The 16,850-nt window shown below is 35.3% G+C and overlaps 1 pseudogene; it reads left to right on the top strand.

The window, feature by feature from the left end:
* Nucleotides 1-8,543: 8,543 nt before the first annotated feature.
* LOC120158783 lies at nucleotides 8,544-15,320 on the top strand (annotated as a pseudogene).
* The last annotated feature ends 1,530 nt before the right edge of the window (nucleotides 15,321-16,850 follow it).

Below are 16,850 nucleotides of genomic sequence, written 5' to 3'. Positions count from 1 at the left end.
ACGGTAGGAGTAGTCCTTTGATAATTACCCCTAAGGTGAAGACAGCAGAAAAACACAAGTGAAGGTGGTAGTCACAGCACCGTGACATTTTCACTACAAGGACAGCCGACAAGTTCCATGGAAGTATGAATGTCAGGTGAGCACTTCAAGAGAAGATGATAGCGAAATAGGGCATGTTACGGGGAAATGCTACTCCCAAGAGGCTAAGTCCCCTAGAGACCACTTAAACCCTTCAAAGATGATGTGATGGGTATCAACGAGCCCATAAAGGAGATAGAAGCTATAGAGTTCCTTAAATTCTTGAAGTACAGTGAATACAACATTGTAGAACAGCTACATAGCCTACCGGCACGTACTTCAATGTTAGCACTTTTGTTTAACTTGGAGGTACACTGGAAGGAACTATTTAAGGTACAGAATCAGACGTTTGTGCCACAAAACATACCAGTCATCAAGATGGATCGACTGGTAAACAACATTCAAGCTGATAATCTCATCCCATTTTCAGACGATGAGATTCCATTTAGAGGTAGAGGTCGAACTAAGACATTAATATCACCACCTATTGTAAGGGTTCACGTTTTACCGAATGTACTAATCGACAATGGTTCGGCCCTTAATGTGATGTCTTTAGTTACATTGAAAGGGCCAATGGATACCTCTCATATGAGAACCTACCAGAGCGTGGTCTGAGCCTTTGATGGTACCAAGAGGGAGGTAATTGGCAAGATTGAGGTGTCATTAACCATCAGACCTACCATCTATAATATTGAATTTCTAGTTATGAACATCATGCCTTCCTACAACTATCTTTTGGGAAGGCCTTGGATTCATCAAGCTGGTGCAGTACCATTCACGATGCATCAAAAATTCAAGTTTGTCACCGATGATCCTGATCCGGAGGTGGATTTTGAATAGACTATTTGTCTCGGGGAATTTGACGAATGCGATAGTGAAGAGGAGTGCAACTTACCTACCGAATTGATGAGAATGGAAGAAAGAGAAGATAAACAAATACTGCCACATTAGGAGAAAATTAAAATCTTGAATCTGGGCACCGAAGAAGAGAGAAATGAGGTTAAAATCGAAACAACATTTTTGGATGAAGCAAGAAAAAACTTGATAGTCTTACTTCAAGAATACAGAGATGTGTTCGCATGGTCGTATCAAGACATGTCGGGGCTAGACACAGATATGGTAGTCCACAAACTGCCAATCAAACTAGAATACAAACCCGTACAATAAAAGCTGAGGAGAATATGGCCTGAAATGCTCCTTAAGATCAAACAATAGGTCAAGAAGCAATTAGATGATGGCTTCCTTCAAGTGGTCAAATATCCAGAGTGGGTGGCCAACATAGTTTCATTTCCGAAGAAAGACGGGAAAGTGCGCATGTGTGTCTATTACCGAGACCTTAACAAGGCAAGTCCTAAAGATAACTTCCATCTACCACACATAGACAATTTGGTGGAAATACTTCCAGGAACGCCTTCTTCTCGTTCATGGACGGATTCTCAGGATATAACCAGATTAAGATGCATCCTGAAGACATGGAAAAGACCACGTTCGTCACAAAGTGGGGAACTTTTCTGCTACAAAGTGATGCTCTTCGGATTGAAGAATGATGAGGTAACATATCAGATAGCTATGGTGACCTTGTTTCATGATATGATGAAAAAAGAAATCGAGGTTTATGTCGATGACATGATTAAAAAATCAAGGCACAAACTGAGAATGAACATGTCGAGAATCTGAGAAAGCTCTTCTAGAGATTAAGAAAGTTCTAGCTGAGATTGAACCCTAGCAAGTGCATCTTTAGAGTAACATCTGGGTAGCTATTAGGCTTCGTGGTTAGCAAAAAAGACATTGAAGTCGATCCCGAAAGGTTAAGGCTATCCAGATTTTACCTCCTCTACAAACACAAAAAGAAGTTCGAGGTTTTCTGGGCAGATTGAACTACATAGCATGGTTCATATCTCAGTTAACCGACAAATGTGACCCAATCATTTGCTTTCTCTGAAAGAATAACCCTGGAGCATGGGATGGGAACTGCCAGATTTCATTTGAGAAGATAAAGGAGTATTTGTCTCACACTCTTATCTTGATGTCCCCTATCCCTGATAAACCTCTTTTCTTGTATTTATCCATATTCGAGAACACAATAGGGTGTGTCATGGGTCAGCATGATGAATCTGAAAAGAAGAAAAATGCCATATACTACTTAAGTAAGAAGTTCACCGATTGCGAGGTCTAATATCCTCCCATCGAAAAGGTTTGTTTTGCTTTAGTCTGGGCTACACGAAGAGTCAGACAATACATGATGTATCACACCGCTTGGCTAATTTCCAAATTAGACCCACTAAAGTATATGATGAGTGTGTCTGCTCTCTCTGGAAGGTTAGCCCGATATCAGATGTTGTTAGCTGAATTTGACATCGAGTGTGTGAGCTAGAAATCCATAAAGGGAAGTGCCATATCGAATTTCTTGGCCAGCAGAACGGATGAAAATGACTAGCTGCTGGATTTTGACTTCTCAAACGAAAACTTGATGGCCATATCCTTAGAAGAAGCAAGTACTTCCACAGACAATTCCAGGAGAATGCATTTCGATGGTGCATCAAATGCATTAGGACATGGCATCGGGGAGATACTGGTCTCCCCAAAAGGGAATCATTACCCATTTACTAGCAGACTGAATTTTAATTGCACCAAAAACATGGTAGAATATGAGGCTTGTGTTTTGGGGATTCGAGATGCAATGGGGAAAATATAAAGACATTACGAGTATATGGAGATTCAGCCTTAGTAATCTATCAGTTCCTTCGAGAATGGGAAAGCAAGGATGTAAAACTGATGGAGTATCGGAAACTAATACTGGATCTGCTCGAAGAATTTGATGAAGTCACCTTCCATTATGTACCTAGAGAATAAAATCAAATGGTTGATGCTTTAGCTACCTTGGCAGCTGCATTCAAGGTTGGCAGGGAGTCTTAAATGATGCCAATTGACATGCAGTCATATGAGTACCCGTCTCATTGTTACCAAGTCGAAGAAGTGAAGGACACTAAGCCCTGGTACCACGACATTCTACAATACGTAAAGAATCTAACTTATCTATAGGAAGCCACTGAAATAGATAAAAGAACCATTAGAAGGATGATAGCTGGATATGTCCTTGACGGGGAGGTCTTATACAAGAAAAGCCATGATCAAGTCCTGTTAAGGTGAGTAGATGCAGAAGAGGCAAAGATGATAGTGGAAGGAGTACATGACGGAGTTTGTGGAACACATGCAAATGGACATTTGATGTCAAGACAAATAATGAGTTGCGAATATTTTTGGTCCACACTGGAAAGTGGTTGCATCAACTATGCTAGAAGATGTCAAAATTTCAAATTTACATAGATAAAATAAATGTTCCACCTCGTCCACTTCATGTGATGACGTCACCATGACCTTTCTCTATGTTGGGCATGGATGTTATCGAGAAAATCCATCCGAAGGCTTCGAATGGTCATCAATTCATTCTTATGGCAATTGATTATTTCACAAAATGGGTAGAGGTTGCATCATATGCAGTGTCACTCAGTCCACTATTTGCAAGTTTTTGAAGAAAAAGATCATATGTCGATATGGTTTACCTGAAAGGATCATTACCGATAATGCTACAAACTTGAACAACAAAATTATGGATGTTGCTTGTGAGCAATTCAACATAAAGCATCACAACTCTACTGCTTATAGACCGAAGATGAACGGAGCAGTAGAAGCAGTAAATAAAAACATCAAGAAGATAGTGGAGAAAAAAATTGAGACCTACAATGATTGGCACAAGGAATTACCTTTTGCTTTGTTCGCTTACCGAACCTCGGTACAAACTTCGACTTGGGCAACCCCATTTTCATTAGCATATGGGATAGAAGCAGTGCTACCCATTGAGGTAGAAATTCCATCACTCTGTGTCTTGACAAAAGTCAAACTAGATGATGCAGAATGGATACAATCTCGGTATGATCAGCTGAACTTAATAGAGGAAAAGAGATTGAAAGTCATTCATCATTGTCAAATCTACCAGAAACGAATGATTCGAGCACATAACAAGAAGGTGTGCCCGAGTGTATTCCGTGAAGGAGATCGTATGCTTAAGAGAATTTGGCCAATTCAAAAAGACTTTAGAAGAAAATGGATGCCAAATTGGGAGGGACCTTATATCGTGAAAAAGGCCTTCTCTGGAGGAGCACTTGTCCTGGCTGAAATGGACGGGCCGGAACTGTCAAATCCATTAATTCGGATGCAATCAAGAAATACTTTACTTAGGATGAAAACCCGAGAGGGCGTCCTAAGTCAAAAAAGAAAGAAAAATAAAAATAAAAAAGAGAAAAAATATTTATGGTGAAAACCCAAAAAGGCGCCCTAAATTGAAAAAAGAAAAAGAAAAAAAAAGAAAAAAAAGAAAAAAGAAAAGAAAATAAGGTGGGTTCAAGATGAAAATCTGCGAAAGGCGTCTTTAAACCAAATATGGGTCTAAATTGAAAACCCGAAAGGGTGATTTGGATATTGATTCAAGAAAGGTCCCTAATCCAGGCAATGAAACATCCTGGCATTCGAATCTTCTACAGACTTAACGAGTTGGAGAAAAGTTGCACTCTCCTGAACATTGTCGCATCTTCGAAGATCCCTTGACAAAGGATGCATTCAAGGTCACCTAACGGCTTATCAGTTCAGAAGCGCCCATATTATTGAGATCTAAGACATCAATTCGTATTTCATTTATGTATTCATTTTTCAGAATGTTCGTCATGTATTGTTTGTTCTTTTTCCCCTATGAATAAAGACGACCATTTCTCTAAATCAATTTCTTTTAAGCATCTTAGATTGAATTTAAACCTAATGATTCATTCACTACTGAAAAAAGATAATTACATATTATTATGCAAAGATTTTCTTGAAAAGTACAGATACTCGAAAACCGATCAAGGCTCTTGCACTATAGTTGAGATGGTTGAGAAGCATTTCCCAAATCAAGGATAAAAATTATGCACATCGGATTTAAACGTTTGAAGAATTCAAGATCAAGAATCAGAATTCCAAGATTCTTGAGTAAAGAGTCATCAAGACAGACAATTGGAGATTGATTTTTCTCTCCAGAGCCTATTTTACATACGTATTTTAGGCACACCTAAGAGCATTGCATCCATAGCATTGCATATATGTATAATTTTATAGATTCTAGCCAGAGTTAATTTCAACTTCGCAGCGAAGGATATTGAACTTGAAGTGATCAATTTACAAGAAGGGATTTTAACTTCACAACGAAGGATATCCAATTCAAAGCTCAACTTCACAATGAATGATCCATCCACGATTTCAACCTCACGAAGAAGGATATCGTGCCCAATGGATCGACTCAATTTCACAACAAATGAGTCATCTGCAACAACAGGGGTTTATTCCTCAACCGATTACAGTATAACTCTAAAGCGAGAAAAGTTATCTGTCAACAAGAACTTTCGAGATCGATTTCATTCAGCTCGAGAGCATATCTACCGCAAGTAGTAGAAATGAACTACTTTTCGATCAAATTTTCACACCAAGGTCTTTAAGTCGAGAAGAAGACCAAGGTTGACCAAGATTGGCAACAAGAAGCCACTTTCCAATTTTTTTTCTATGATTTCAACTTCACAATAAAGGATAGTGTACCCAAAATATTGACCCAACTTCACGAAGAAGGAGTCATCTGTAATACAACAACACCAAAGTCTTCAGGTCAAGTTTCAACTTCACGACGAAGTATCTTGGGCTAGAAGACAATCCAGGAGCTGCTTTCCAAAGCTTTGAGTTCAGTTTCAACTTTGCGACGAATGATATCGTGCTCAGAATTTTCCAGCTCAACTCAACCTCACAGCGAGGGAGTCATTTCGTAATTTAGTAATTAACAAACCAATCATAATATCATATTTCAATTCTATAATGGAGGATATTTGATAGAATGGGGGTCAATTCCCATAAAAGAGGACGTTAACGATAGATTCATGGTAGACGAAATTTGTGTCTTTTAATCTTTGTCCTATTTTCGTTACACGACTATGGGCAAAGAGGGGCAGTTGTAGACACACCATTTCATCCTGACTTATGTGATATTATGTATCACATATCACATATTTATATATTATATTAAATATATATATATATATATTATTTATTTCATTTGTTTACATGTTGTAGGCCCAAGCCCAATGCTCTTACAAAGGGTGACCCATCACCCATTACAAGCCCAGAAGACCAACCTGAGACCCGAATCAGCTACCTAACAGCAAACTGATACCCGAGCTGCAATTCGAACCGACCCTAAAGTTCCCCTGAATCAATTAGGTTTTCCCAACCCTAATCATTTCCTCCCTCAGGCGCCGCGCAGCCAGCAGGCAAAGAGAACCGGTCAAACTGAGGACTCTTGGAGAGTCCTCACACCAACGGCAACACACCACCATCACCGAATTTTCCGGTGCACAACCAAAGAAAAAAAATAGAAAATAAGATTAGTGTTTGAGTCATAATAGGAGTATAAAATCAAGGAAATAAAGACTATAAATATGTGCTAAGATGTAACCAAGAGGACACACAAGAGATACAACAAGAAATCATACGAAAATCTTAGAAAAAATAAGCAAGAAGCATTTGTAATTTTCGAAAGGAATAGCAATAAAATAAGGTACTTTTTACCTCGATCGGCTGCCATCGTTGTTTGCATGTGATCTTTATTTATTATTTTCTTTTTTCTGGTTAGAACGAAAAGCCGATGAAAAAGGGGGGAATGTTTTAGAAAGTTCTCTCTTAGATCTAATCTCCCCTTAGGCATTTTTGAAAAAAACCAATTTAATTTTCAAAATGAGGGAAAGAGCATTTTAAAAACGAAATTTTTTTGTTGGTCGGCGCCAATCAACGGCGACCGGCGAGGCGGCAATCCGTCAGAGCCTGGGTTTGGGGATGCCGTGTTCTTCATCATGAAGAACATGTTTGAAGGTTTCAGATGATTTTTGGGTTTGGTTTTGATATGTTTTGAAGCAAGTGAAAAAAAATGAAAGGTGTTTCTGAAAAAATGGGCTTTATACTCGACCCATGGTCGACCCGCGACCCGACCCGTTCAGCCCTAAGATTCGCGTGTTTTTGAGAAGTAAGGGGGAATTGCAGTTTTGGTCTCCCGTTTTTTAAAACTTTTATTTTGCCCCCTAAATTCAATTTTAACTTTGATTTCCTTTCAAATTTTGCTTCTTATTTTATTTCTTTTCAATTCATACCTTATTATTACTATATATATATATATATATATATATATATATATATATATATATATATATTCTTTTTGTTCTTTTATTATTATTTTTTCTCTACATAATATTTATTTATACATATTTCTTTTTCTTTTTTTCTTTTTTTTTTATATATTGTAGTTTTGTTTTTATACTTATTTTATTTTTATTTTTGTGTTTTTCTTTGTTTGTTTTCTTATTTGATTTATTTTTTTATTTTATTTCTATGTTATTTTACTTTGTTTTATTTATTTTATTGGTTTTTTTGTTTTGTTTTGCTTTATTTCATGTTATTTATTTTTAGTTTTTAGGGTTTATATTTTTTTATTTTTTAGTATTCTTTCTTAATAGATTTTTTATTTGTTGCGTGTTTTAATATAAGAACTTTTTTTTTATTTCCTTTAATTCCTTGGTGTGCATATTGTTACTTAATTCAATTCAAAAAACTTTATCTAACATTTTTTTTACTTCTTAAGGGTACACTTTTAAATCCGTCAGGGGTAAGTAATTTTTATCATATTTTACCTTTTAATTTAGATTTCAATTTTCTTAATTAAGACAACTGAGAATTAACTAGTACCGAAAAGGCAGTTAAAGGGTGCTAACCCTTCCTTGATAGTAACTGACTCCTGAATCTGACATATTGCTGGTAAGATGCAGATCAGGTAAGAAATTAAGGTGTCTGATCAACCCATTTTTATTCTTAAAATAAATGATTGGTGGCGACTCTAACCATTTTATTTAAGTCGAAGCTCAATTCCGGGCCCACCCGAAAGACGACAGCGACATTATGTTTTGTTAATTCTATCGAAATTCATTTTTAAATAATTAATTTTATGAATACAAATAAATAAGTATGATATTAAAAATTTTATTTTTTATTTAGATAAAAATTTGATTTTATATTTGATCTACCGTCTATTTTTTAAAATTTTAAAACTCGAATTTTTATATGTTAATATTTTAATCATTGTAAATAATTTTTTGTTATTTTATGAATAATTAAATTTTTATATATTAATATTTTAATCCTTATAAATAATTTTTTATTATTTTATGACTAATTATTTTTTTATATTTCTATATTATTTTTTACATAAAAATATAAAATAAATATGAAACTAAAAGGAAAAAAATTTGAGGTTTGTTGGCTCCATAGGCGTTTACACTATTTGAGCCCAAAATGGCCAAAGCCCACCATATTGTGTGCTCTAACGTTTTCCTTTCTTCCTCGCTGCTTCTTTTTGTGTGCAGTGCAGAGTAGAAGGGGTGCAATTTCCTTCAAAACTATGCGTTTATCATCAAAGCGAAGGCTCTATTGTTTCACAAAAACGAGGCTCTCTCGTCTCGAATCAGCTTCCCTTTGTACAGCAGCTCGAAACGATGCCGGAGCCTTGCAAATCGCATCTATCCTCACTAAGGATGACTGGAAAGGCCTTCTTGAGACATCATCGGATTTGAAAAGCAAGCTTAACCCAGAAATTATTCACTCCTTTCTTCTCTAAAACTCGGTTCTTGATCCCAAGCGCCTTCTCTGGTTCTTCAACTGGGCAAGTCACAAATCCCCAAACCCTAAAAAATTATATTCTTTTTCGTTCCTAGCTCGTACTTTATGCAATTCAAATCTGTTTCCTCGCGCCAAGCAGGTTTTAAACAATATGGTTAGGACTAGGACGCCGGTTCAGGCCGTATTGGGTTCAATTATTAGGTGTTTAAGGATTATGAAGAGAATGATGTCGACATTTTGCAGATTCTGATTGATTGTTATAAGAAAATGGGTTCTTTGGATGATGTTGTTTATGTTTTTTTGGGTGCTAAAGAAGTTGGGGTTTTGCCTGGTTTGGTTTGCTGTAATAACATTTTAGGCGATTTGCTTAAGCTAAATAAGCTGGATTTGTTTTGTAAGATTTTCAATTGAATGATCGATGCTAAATTAGTGCCCGATGTTTATACTTATACCAATGTGATCAATGCTCATTGTCGAATTGGGAGTATCGATAAAGCGAAAGGGGTGCTTATGGAGATGAAGGAATGTAGTCCTGGTTTGGTTACTTATAATGTTATGATTAGCGGATTGTGCAGAGCCGGCTCTGTAGATGAAGCATTGAAGTTGAAAAAAATCGATGGCTGAAAAGGGTATCAACCCTGATGCTTATACGTACAATATAGTTATCGATGGGTTTTGTAGGGAGAATCGATTACCAGAAGCGAAACTGATGATGGAAGAAATGCGTCGTGCAGGTTTAAATCCTACCCATATTGCTTACACGGCTTTGATCAATGGATTCATAAAACAGGTAGTATGGCTGATGCTCGGATGAGATGGTTGCTTGTGGAATTAAATTGAATGTTTTCACTTATAATTCGCTTATTAGTGGTGTTTGTAAGGCTGGTGACTTGGAGAAGAGTAAAGCTCTTATCAATGAGATGGTATCAATTGGCGTCAATCTGATACACAAACATTTAATTTTATGATGGAGAGTTATTGTCAACAAGGGAATTTTTACAAGGTCTAGGGTAGTTCTGCGGTGCGGCGTCTAAAAAACGGCTAATATACGGCGTGACCGGTTAAACAAGTGACCGATTAAAATTTAGACCGGTTATGTTATATTATTTACCGGAAATATTATAAAATACAATAACATATTATGTAGCACTTATATAATGTAATAGTTAGCGCTTATATTGATCTATTTTATAAGTAAACCGGTATATTTATACCGATAACATTGCAAATTTACCTATTACATTATAATATGTTGAAAGTGTCCATACTTTTTTTTATAAAAAGGATCAATACTTTTTTTAAAGTTATGTAATTTATGTTTCAATTTTTTTAATAGTGTTTCATGTTTTCCACCTACAATATTAATTTAATAATTTTATTTACACAAAAAATTATTTGATTGTTTTGATATTTTAAAAATATTATTTAGAATTTAAATTTAATTGTTTTTAATTTAATAATAATATATATCGTAACGTAAAAAATAAATCATTAGACGCCTATAATTACTAAATTAATATCTTAAAACTCATTCAAAAGATAACCTTAAATTAATGTTTTCAACAGTGAAAAAAGTATGAACACTTTTATTAAAAGGATAGATACTTTACAATATAAGCACTACCTATTACATTATATAAACACTACCTATTACATTATATAAGCGCTACCTATTACATCATATTTTTACCTATTATATTGAAAGTGTTTATACTTTTTATAAAAATGATCGATACTTTTTTTAAAGTTATGTAATTTATGTTTCAATTTTTTTTAATAGTATTTCATGTTTTCCACCTACAATATTAATTTAATAATTTCATTTACACAAAAAATTATTTGATTGTTTTGATATTTTATAAAATATTATTTAGAATTTAAATTTAACAATATTAACCAAAGATAATAATAAATATGTAATATATATGTTTATTGTTTTTAATTTAATAATAATATATACCGTAACGTAAAAAATAAATCATTAGACGCCTATAATTACTAAATTAATATCTTAAAACTAACTCAAAAGATAATATTAAATTAATGTTTTCCACAGTGAAAAAAGTATAGACACTTTTATAAAAAAGATAGATACTTTACAATATAACAGGTAAAAATATGACAAAACCAGTTTCATTATGACAAAACCGATAAAATTTACCTGATATGTTGAAAGTATGGACACTTTTATAAAAAAAATAAATATTTACCGATAACCAAAGTTTACCGGTTACCAATTTTTTTAATAGTTTTTCATGTTTTCTACCTAAAACATTATTAGTATGTCAACAATATAGATAGCGCTAAACCGAATTTATTAAATATCTTTTAATGTATCCGGTAATACTGTATATTAACCGTATATTAACCCGTCTTTCCTGAGACAATCCCAAGGTCCATGAACTGCTTGAAGAGAAAGCAACTTGAAACCCACGATAATTAGCGGCCTATGCCACTGTGGAGATCTTGGTCGAGCTAATAATGTTTTTGAGGAAATGATCTCAAAGGGTTGAAGCCCAATGTCATTTTGTATACAAATCTGATGAGAGGTCATATCCAGAAAAGTAGATTCGAGGAAGCAAGAAGGATCCTCGACAGAATGATGGAGAATGGGGTAATGCCTGATATCTTTTGTTGCAGTACTCTTATAAATGGCTTATGTAAGGCCCAAAGAATCAATGAAGCGAGGAGAATCTTAGATGAAATGGTTGACATGGGCTTGAATCCTGATGAACATACCTATGGGACTTTCATCCACGTGTATGCTAAGGCCGGGGAAATGGAGGCTGTAGAAAGGTGTTTCAGAGAGATGCAAAGTTATGGTATAGCTCCAAATAATGCTATATGTATTCTGGCATTGATTAACAGCCTTTGCAAGGTAGGAAATGTAACTGAGGCTCTGTTGACATATAGGTGCATGTCTGAAAAAGGTGTGCTCCCGGATATAAAGACTTACATTGCGCTCATCCATGGCCTCGCTACAAATGGTAGTATTAATGATGCACTGCATCTTTTCTCTCAACTTGATGAAAAGGGTATAGTGCCTGACGTATACACCTATACTTCTCTCATTTCTGTCCTTTCTAAGCTTGGTGATAAGGAGGCAGCTCTCAATCTTTATAATAAGATGTGTCAAAAAGGTATTGCTCCGAACATTGTTACATATAATACGATGATTGATGGTCTGTGTAATGAAGATGACACTAGGGGTATAAACGAACCGAGTCAAGCTCGAGTATTGCTAAGCTCGACTCTAACTCGAAAGCTAAAATTATAAGCTCGACTGGACTTGAAAACTAGCAAGCCTAAAATTTTCAAGCTCAACTCAAACTCAAAAGATAATATTAAAACTCGACTAGAACTCAAAAAAAAATCAAGAACTCAATTGAAACTCAAAACTCGAGCTCGATTAAAGCTCTATTTTAAGCTCGATTCAAGTTCGACCCATGCTCAATACAAGCTAGATTCAAGCTAAACGGGTTAATATTCATTTGCAGAAAACCCATCCCTTTTTATACATTCACTTTATCCCGTATTCCCCATGGACAATCGATGTGGGATACCAACTCACAAATGCATAATCCATATATTCCAAGCTTCTTTTCACTCTTTGTTTCAAAAACAAAGCTTCCTGAGGAATAAAAAACCAAACTGGTGGTTGAACTGATTGGCCCTACTCATATCATTATCAGAATCATGAATCATGAATCATAGATGGATAAAAAGACAATCACGGCATATTCATAGCAAAACCTTTTATAACCATACCATTAACCATGACAGACTAGCATCTTCATTCATAAGATAGAATCTTTCAGAGTATCTCCTGGAACAATTAACCATCTTACCAAAATTCATGAGGGTGAATGCATACAATCTTCGGAAAATAAATATTCAATCATTAACCTAAGTTTATCTGATAGGATCGAAGTTCAAAAGATTGGTCAGTCGAATCTATTGCGGCTCATTACTTACACTCAAACAGAACTCTGTCATTATGTAAGTGGACCAACACCATTTACTAATGGAACTAACTGTAAGTTCAACTGGAAAAGACTTCTCAAGAATCGGAGCAGCAAGAGCATCATTCCCATTTTAGTTATAACTAAGTCAACATTGCTCATCAATTTCGCCCTCTTTTACCCGGAAAAGGATACAAATAATTGGCTCGACTTCGCTTATTTTTACTTCAAATAAATCGAGCTAGAATTGGATCGCAGGAGAGGAAACAAAACGTTATCCATATTTCTTCTGTTTTGACTAACCAAAGTAAAGTCGGTCTAAATACAAACTTTATCATTTTATCCTCTAATTCCACGATTGTACATCTTAATCATGCTTCAAACATCATCCTTAAGAAGGAAAAAAAAGATAATACTAACAATGGTTTTAAAAATTGCACGAAAACCCCAGAAACTAAATCAAAACAAATTTAGAAAGTAAAACTGAAATAAAAAGTCAAGAAATTAAAAGAAAATGTAGAAGTGGGATATGGCTGCTTGTTCAGGTCTTTTTAAGGTTGATATTGCATCTTTGAACCCAAAAAAAATCTTGTTATTACTGAAAGCAGTAGGAATATTGCATTTGACTGAGATAAATATGTCTGAATATTTGACAAGTTAATCTCCTGTGTCCATAAATCCTTGTAAGAGTTTTTACCCTAGATATCCTGCTTTAGTGTTCCTTCAATTTGTGTTTGTTTTCAATTGTGTCTTGTAATTTTAATTATTTGACATTGTAATCCCTTAGTTGGCTTGTTTAATTTAATGAGTAATTTCTACTTTGTATGCCTATTTTCAGTTTTATATTGTTTTGGTCCTTCATGGCATTTTTAAAATATGAGTTTAAGTTATTAATAGTAGGTTTAATCTTATATTGTTTCATCTTAATGTATGTGCATTTGCATTTCATTCGTATGCATGCATGTATCGTTTAAGCACACTTTAGTTTAGGTAATAATTTAGTCCCTGTTTAGGATTGTCTTCTTTAAGTAGTTGTGTATATTTATTTTGCATGTTGATATGTTTATGTATAAGTATGCAAATGATTTATTTAGGAGTCATATAACATCATTTTGCATAATTTGTATGTTAGCTTTATATGCATAACTTAAACCCTAAACCCTAAACCCTAAACATTAAACTATAAAACCCTAAACCCTAAACCATAAACCATAAACCATAAACCCTAAACACTAAATCATAAACACTATCACATAATTATAAGGGATGAGATGTCTTAGTTTTGTTATAGAATTTTTAATATATTTTTAAAATTTTATAATTATCAATAATGTATTTTTAATAATGTAATTTTAGAAAATCTAAAATTATAATATAACATTTTTTCGAGCTGCTCACGAGCTTTTCGAGTCGAATATCGAGTAGCTCGTTTCGGCTCGTTAAGAAATCGAGTCGAGCTTGAGCTCGAGTCGAGTTCATTCGATCCGAGTATTTATCGAGCCTTGATCGAGTCGATCTCGAGTAGCTCGCGATCTGTCTCGTCTCATTTACAGCCCTAGGTGACACCAAGAAAGCTTGGGAGATGTTTAATGAAATCTCGCAGAAAGGCTTAGCACCTAATACTAAGAGTTATTCTATGATTATAGATGGATATTGCAAATCTGGATATTTAACTCAGGCATTTCTGTTACTGGATGAAATGCACACAAAGGGTGTTCCATCAGATACTTTTACTTGTTCAGCCCTTATCAACGGATGCTGTAACGAAGGAGAAATGGACAAGGCAGTCTATATATTTTCCGAAATGTTGCATAAGGGCTTTGCTTCCATCTTTTCTTTCAACGTATTGATTGATGGATTATGCAAGTTGGGGAAACCGAATGAAGCTAAGAGGCTGTTAGATGCCATGGTTGATAAGTCTATTGCACCGAACCATGTAACCTATGGTATCCTGATTGATCATCACTGCAAGGAAGGAGAGATGGAATAAGATGAAAATCTCTTTCTGGAGATGCTAAGGCAGAATTTAGTTCCGAGTGTTGTAATTTACAACTCGCTTTTACATGGTTACAACAGATTAGAGAGGCGAGCCGAGATGCTTTCTCTTTTCGAGTCAATGGCTACAATGGGGTTGAGCCTGATGAAATAATCTATGGTCTTGTTGCTGAGGCTTACGTGAAAGAAAATTATTTGATCAGAATGTTGAAGCTGTTGGATGAAATACTAGTGAAGAATGTTGCATTCAATAAAAACCCGTCTTTCCTTCTGCTGGATGCGTTATGCAAAACAAAGAACTTTTTGCAAGTTCCAAAGTTATTCGAAGAAATGGCAGAGCAAGGACTTAAGCTCAGTCCAATCACATGTCACAATCTCATTTGTGGTTTTCACAATAGGAGAAGTCCGGATACAGCTGAAAGGATTGTGGAGTGCTTGATCCGGTTTGGATGGGTTCCAAATTCTACCACTCTAAATAGCACAATCGATAAAGAGTATGGTGTTGATTCCCCCAAGCAAGCAACATTCGGAGTTCCTTGTCAGGTGTAAGAATGATTACAGGAGAAAAACCTAGATACTTGTCATGTTGGATGCTTCCTACCAAAGTGGACGATGATTCAGATGATTGGCACACTTGGAAAGTTCAGTAAGCGATGTAGGCGGCAGGCGTTCAAGGTTTTCTCACGTTGTTTAAACCACTAGTATTCTTCTGTTTTCCTTTGCTGAAGTTCTTTACTGATGAATAATTGGTCCCTGAGAAATAGAATCCTTTATCAATCTGTTTGTATGTTGATTTCTCTATTTTTCGCATTACGTTTCTAGGTTTAAATTCATGTTTGTTGAAGGTGGAGGCATGGCTGGATGGCCCTGTGTAATCTTTTTGGCATGGGTTGATGAAGCTGGCCTCTGATCTTAGGAAAACCCCACATTCTGTATCATGATTATTTCCCAAATGTTTGAAAACATTTAAATATACCTTCTTCATTATCAATTTACAAGCAATCTTTTGGCTGTCAAAAAAGCCATAAATTTGCTTATGTTTGTAATTATACGATTAGCACAAAATAGTTTAGCCAAATAAGTAATCAACTTCTGAATTCTCCTGTGATACTTATATTACTATTATCTTTCCAAATTCAGAAGAGAAAAATATTTCTCTTATAACTAGCTCAAAAGTGCATGAGCATGTGTTTTAATGTCACATTTTTTTCTTGCAATTTAGCTTAAGCTACCCAATTCTCGAGTAAAATTTACATACTACAATTATATATATATAGCTACCATGATAGAGAACCCAAAGGAACTACCAAGATGGCTTGAAGAAACCTGTGCATTAAGATGCAGTTTCACCTTTTGACTTTGTATACGAATAGCCCTGGTTTTTCAGAGCTAAAGATGAAAGGCCATCCTCGATTTCTTTCATTCACGGTGTCTAACGTTCATTTTTGGGATTCTGAACTACTATACTACGATCTGTTAAAGAGTGACAAAACCTCATTATCATCGACACCTGATGCCAATGCAAGCTGAAGAGGAGTTTTACCTTCTCCATCCACAGTCTGCGGGTCTGCTCCCCTGCAATTTTGGAAACCAGTTGGGGAAGATAACCCCTGTAAACAAAACTACTAATATATGTATGTATAATATAGAGAAGGATACCCAAAATGTTTGAAATTAAAAAGAAAAAAGCAGGATAACCTTGAAATAAGCAATTTCGCTATTGCAAATTTTCTGCCAACGATACAAAGATGGAGGGGCACCCGGCCTCTTGAATCGGATGCATTTACATTTGCTCCATACTGAAGCAGTAGCTCCACCATGCCGATATCAGTGTTTAAACAGGCAAGATGTAGCAGTGAACAACCGTAAAAATGTTCCTTTTCAATCTGATCTTCTCTTTCATTTAACAAGTTTGAGGATCTTGACTGGTCGCGAGAGTCAACTGCAAAGCAATCAAAGTTGTAACTAAAGGATTTCTTTGGTTTTTCCCATTATATTAATCTGGAGTTTGTGGACAGAGGGGGAGGATGTACAATATGATGCATGACCATAAATGGTATTAACATCTGCTCCATTGCA

The sequence above is a fragment of the Hibiscus syriacus genome, unplaced genomic scaffold, assembly GCF_006381635.1.
Source record: "Hibiscus syriacus cultivar Baekdansim isolate YM2019G1 unplaced genomic scaffold, ASM638163v2 tig00111330_pilon, whole genome shotgun sequence".
NCBI classification, from domain to species: domain Eukaryota; kingdom Viridiplantae; phylum Streptophyta; class Magnoliopsida; order Malvales; family Malvaceae; genus Hibiscus; species Hibiscus syriacus.
This window is presented reverse-complemented; position numbering and strand designations above follow the sequence as displayed.